This window comes from Apus apus, chromosome 5 (genome assembly GCF_020740795.1).
Source record: "Apus apus isolate bApuApu2 chromosome 5, bApuApu2.pri.cur, whole genome shotgun sequence".
NCBI classification, from domain to species: Eukaryota; Metazoa; Chordata; class Aves; order Apodiformes; family Apodidae; genus Apus; species Apus apus.
Window position 1 is genome coordinate 32,033,537 of NC_067286.1, and position 5,805 is coordinate 32,039,341.

A 5,805-nucleotide genomic window follows, 5' to 3' on the forward strand; every position below is an offset into this window, starting at 1 on the left:
TTGAAGCTTATGAAGTGAGTTTTGATTCATTCCCAAGCTCAGACGTTTCGTTGGGAAATGTATTCTCTTCAGGTCTCACTGCGACTCTATAAACAGAGGCAGCGACTTGCATTTGGAGGCACTAAAAGTGATTTAAATGAATCAGCTTGGGATTTTTGCCAAGCAGCACCTCCTTCTGTTTGCTGTGGGGGCTTTTCTGCCCTCCCCCTTGCTGGTGGGTTGGTTGTTGGTTTGTTTTTGGGTTTTTTTTGTGTTGTTTTTTTTTTTTTTTTTTTTTGTTATTTTTTTTGGCCTTCCATGCAAAATTTTTTTGAGACTATCCTTTGAGACAGGCTCTTTTGCCTAAAAGAAGAAGAAAAAAACAGTTTGCTTCTCCAGATGGACAGCTGCTCCCTGCTCCTTTTGATGTTGCTTTTATCTGCCAGGCCAGTGCTCTCTCACCCTCTCCCCTCCCCCGGAGGCAGTTTCCATGGGGGTCTCAGGGGAGCTTTGTCTCTCACATGTGTTTAAAGAGAAATGTGGAGCTGACACAAAGGCTCCACGGCTCGACCTTTCGCCCTCCGGAGTTATGAGGGCCATAAAGCTTGAGTCCCTGGTAACAGCGCTGATGACCAGGGCAGTTCTGGACACAGACAGAGCTTTTTTGGCAGAAAATTGTTTAACTAAAAATAGTTCTAGGGAGGAAAATAAAAGGTTGTGCAAACTAAGCAATGTCTTGCCTTATTTGGTGTTACTGGTAGTAGTATAAATGTCTACAGTATGGCCAGAGACAAATGGCTTCATTGCATTTGAAATGCATCAGGCACAGATAAAAAGTGACACACACTGAGGTGTAGGGGATCAAGCAGGTGACTGCTGGTCTGCAGATGCAAAGGATGAAGGCTGCTGTGCTGTGCAGCACCTGACCTCCTGGCACAGCTCAGCAGTGGCTTGGGGTGAGGCACAACTTACAGGCATTGAGGCTTTCCCTAACAGGGAATGGGAAAGCTGCTTCTCCTTGCTGGAGAGGAGGAATCTCAGTGTCCAGCAGAGGCCTGAGGAGCCACTAAGCCCGCCACCAAGCAACAGTTAGCATCAAGTCTCACAGAAGTATTCAAGTGCCTTAGCTCCAAAGCAGAGGAAGGGATTGCTGTTCCCTTACCACTCACATGAGGCTCTCCTTGAGCTAGGTGTCTAATCTGCCATCTCCCACCATTACTTGAGTCATTAGTAGGGCATTCTTTCTCTCTTTTTTTAATATATATTCAGCCTGGCTAGCAAAAGATGTTGGATCCAGGTGCTCACAATTGAGGCAAAACGTTCACTAGCATTTGCTTTCCTGCTGAGGCACTTGCCTTCTGCCTAAAATGGCCCAGACATAGACTAAAGGGGGAGAAAACCCCGCTGAGTCTCTTGCCTTCTGCAGAGGGTGTTTATTTGTGGGAGAGCTGCAAGAGTGTTGAGTCTCTATGCATAAGTTAAAACAAGTGGAAGAGCTTCCACAGACCAGTGAGTTGTCTGGGACATCTGTTAGCCTCATGATGAAGCTGCTCTCCTCAGAGGTGTCAGATACCAGAACAGAAATTCAGAGGTGGATTCTTTATTCCCTTAAGGGAAGCTCTAATGTTTGAGTGCTGGATGAGATAAAGGGCAGGTAGCCATGAAGCTTTGTCCCTCAGTTTTCTCTCCCTCAAGTTAAATATGCTGCAATGTGGCCTGATCATTCAGACAGTGTAGGAGGTGGGGGGAGATGAGCAGAGGTTTGACTGTGTGTATGAAGACACCAGACAGGAGTTTCAAAATCTTTATATCATCTAAATATTGTGCGAAAATGCCTTAGTCTCTGTGGGAGCAGGTTGTTTAGGAGCAGGAGCCACCTGTTATATATGTATGTGTGGGTATATCAGCTCAATGGGGTTCTTATCAAGGCTTAGGGCTATGGCAGTAATAAGATATTTCCCAGGAATCTTTCCTTAAACTTTTGCTCTTCTAAACCAGATAAAGTGAGGGTCACTTGCTGTGCAACAGAGGGATAGGCTTTTCCTACTCACAAAAAAATTCAGAAGACTTTTATTTTAGGTTAATTAAAACAAAGCCAAGTAGCAGGGGGGAGGGGAGAAATCAAGCCTCTGAAAGAGAAAAACCTCAGTGATTTATGTGGAGACATTTTGTGTTTTTAACCTAAATACAGCTACTGTTAAAGCAGACAGGGAGAATTTTTACACCAAAAGGTACACACAGAAAACACAGCTAGCATCTTTTTCCACTTACATGATCTCTCACCCTGGTAGTCTTTTTGCTTGAAATGAGTAAAATCCCTGTGCAGCCATGCACCAACAACCACATGCAGTAATTCTTCGTGTAGCTATGTTTGTCTGCCTGTCTTGCATGATGAGGTGCACACATGCACTCTCATTTTCTTCCTATAAATCTCCTTTTCTTTTCAGAAAGTTGTAAACCTAAAGATAACAGCACACACTCTCTTAGAAGTGAGGTTGACACTGAAATCCTTTGCTTAAAAATGTTGCTTGGAGGAGAAAAATCTCCATCAGCCCAAAAGCAGCAGATTTGGCTTATGTGCCAATTGTCACTCTCCCACCACCCCATGGGGAACATGCTGGGGGAAGGAATGGTGCAAAAAAAGGAGTGCAAAGGGCAAGCAGTCCTTTGGCTCTGGCGATCCTTCTGTGGTATATGAGCCCTAAGGGGATCACATGATGGGAATAGACTAAAGCAACCATCTAGCTTGTCTAAATCACATCACCTTGTAGAATCAGCGAACACAATCTCTTCCCTCCCATATATCACCCTCACACCAGACAGATCTTGAATGCAGAGGAGAATTGAGCACTTCTGCTTCAGAGCATGCATCTGTGGTTATTAACAGATGATCCTAATCACTGCTCCTGGAGCCCAGGGCTAGCTGATAACTCTTCTGACTACTGACCCCCATAATCTTCTCATTCCTGAGAAGCATCAGATATTGCAAATGATGGGTTTTAGCAATTGGGACAAAAATAGTCCTACTTTTGCTCAAGGAATTCAGATAGCAAACTAAGGGAGCAGCAGAGTGGCTGAACAGCCGAGTTACAAGGCTGGGAAAGATCTGCATCGTGTATTTGGCTCTGCCACAGGCTTGCTTTTGGTGACCTTAGGAAAATTAGTTGAGGTCTCACAGCCTCATTTTCTTCCTCTGGAAAAATCAGGATAATAATATACAGGAACTTCAGAATGGCATTGTGGGGATACATCATTGACTAGTATTTATAATATATATAGAATTTTCCAGAGTAAGATGGGATATAATATCAACAACTGAGAAACACACTTTGCTGAAACTGCTTCTTTCGTCAGAGAGTGGTTTCAGGGCTTCTGCAGCAGCCCTTGAGGCTGCATTACCACTGAAGGGTAGCCTCACCAACTCTCCATTTACACTTTAAAACCTCTACACAAGCAGCAGCAGAGTCACAGATGCAGCTGCAAGAAACCACACACCACAGTTGTGCAGGTGCATATGGGCCCCAGTGGGAAAGAATATTAACTGTTTCCTGGTAATAGGGACACAGAGGTCCTTCATGTGGATAAAATAATCCCAGCACAGTTCCAGGACACAGCCTGTGTGGGAAGCTACTGTCCAAATGAACACACAACTGTGCTTAAGAGATGTTAACTTAAATGGCTACAGACTAAACATTATGGATCTTCTTTCAAATTAAACTAAGTTTGTGCATTCTGTACCCCATATTTTCAATGCAGCAGAGAAAGCTTTCACCCCAAGACTTCCATTAGTGTTAGTTTAAAGCATTGTGTCTGGAAGGCATAGCTGATATTTACCCCAGTGTTTCAAGACCAGATCAATTTTTTTTTAATAAGCTAATCATGTCTCCTTGACAAAAAGTTGCAGCAAGATCACTCTTTGTACCCATAAGGTACCTGGGAATTAGAATAATAATTAATAATCATTAAGAATTTACCCTTTTTTACAAGAGTTTTATCTTCTTGGAAGAAAATGGTCTTTTTTAATTCTTTGAATATATTCTTAAATTACAATTAGTGCCTGAAATGGAAACATCATTATTATTTGCAAAAGTAGCACAGCATACTTGCCTTCTCTGAAAAGATTCAAGTAAGAATCAGGCCTCCAGTACGAATGTATACGTACACTACATTTAAAAATAATTTTCTATGAAATTGCTTCCAGTTATCTGATTTGCAAGAATAGTAAGATGCAAATCCAAGCAAAGTAGGGTGTTTGGTTTTTTTACACTTAATACCTGTGAGCTGAAGGTGCTGCAGGAGATAATAATGTTCTGCTGAAAACACAGCAACGCTTCAATAAATGTTGACGATGAAAATGCATCAAAACAACATGTGACATTGCAATCCACCCACACATCATCATGCATCACACCAAAAATGTTACAATGTGCTGAAGGTTAAGGTTTGCTTCTAAAATCACAAAGCTGGCAGTTCTAGTTGCAATGCTCAGAATAAACCATGCTTTCTAATTTCATGTCCTTGTCTGGTTTCAGTTGTACTCAGGATCTTTTTTGCTTGTGATGGTGGGATATTCCCTAAGCATTTAAAAACGGGATTCAGAAAAATACTTGGCCATCCAAGTTTCCGCTCTTACAGAGCCCTACCTCAACAGTAGAGGTTGTAAAACTAGGCAGCAAATATGGTGAAGAAGTCTGGAATCAAATTTCCATGCCTTCTTGCTTTCAAGTGGAACAGAAAGTAGCCTCTGTCATTCAGTTCTACTTGAAATATAACTTCTGGAGGTTTTCCAAATGACTTTGCACTTACAAATATTTGAAAGCTTAGATTTAGCACAAGTTTCAGCAATGGTTTAGGGTGGTAGTTAGTTGGAATGATGGCAGAAGTGGAATTTTATCTTTCCCCTAGGTCATCATACAACAGTAATGAATTATTTTATTTTTTTATGTTTGCCTTGTTGTCCGTTTGATAAATAAGACAGCATATTCAAATGGAGCTAAAGGAAAGATGAAAAATGTTAGGAAAAGTTGCTTGAATGGCTCAGGCTAAACCTAAAGAAGGCCTGCCTGTATTTAGGTTGGGGACTGGATGGAGTTTTGGTTCTTATATCCTAAATTTTAACTTTGATAACCTCAGCTACTGCTTAACTCTGCAAACACGTATTTTCAACAGGTGCTTCAACCCTTAACATAAAAAAAATCCTATTTAAGCACTCTTAAAGTTCTGTATCTACACATGCTTACTAGCACTCCAGTGTGCATAGGTCAGATAAGTGCAATTTCGACCCCACATCGAAGGTCAATGGATACCCAGACACCAACATTTCTTCTCTCCATCCTTACCTCCTTTTCCCTGTTGGGCTGGAAGATGATGTCTGCTGCTTTTTTCTTTTTTCCCCTTGAGACAACAGGCATGATGGTGATGATCCTATGTTTTCACAAAAGAACTTGGCAGTTGCAGCAGTCTTCCCAGGATAGACATTAGATGCCGCAAAGTGACAGCTTTAAACATGGTTAAAAGTCCGTTAAGACTTCTTCCATCCTAATCAAGAGGAGTGCTGTCCTGCTCTCACTTCATATTCTCAAGGTACTGGGGAAATGCATGTAATTCCCTTCTGAAGGGCTTGAAATTCACATTTCCCACCTTCCTAAAAGCGTTACAATGATCAGAGGAGAGAGTGAGGTTGGACATTTCTCCTCTTCTAGGTCTTCCAGCAGGGAAGGGAAAGAAAATTGGATTCACTGTCAGAGAGGAGAAGAGTGGTCATGGCTATGATACCTACTGGCTATGGCAGTCACCTAGCCACAGCTTTGGCTTTCTCACCATGCC

General features: G+C 42.1%; 1 non-coding gene across 1 annotated transcript; it reads right to left on the reverse strand.

Annotated features, from left to right (window-relative positions):
* Positions 1-5,415: 5,415 nt before the first annotated feature.
* Positions 5,416-5,559, reverse strand: LOC127386127 (U6atac minor spliceosomal RNA). The gene has a single exon (XR_007889818.1). It is a non-coding gene; the product is annotated as a U6atac minor spliceosomal RNA (small nuclear RNA).
* Positions 5,560-5,805: the final 246 nt, after the last annotated feature.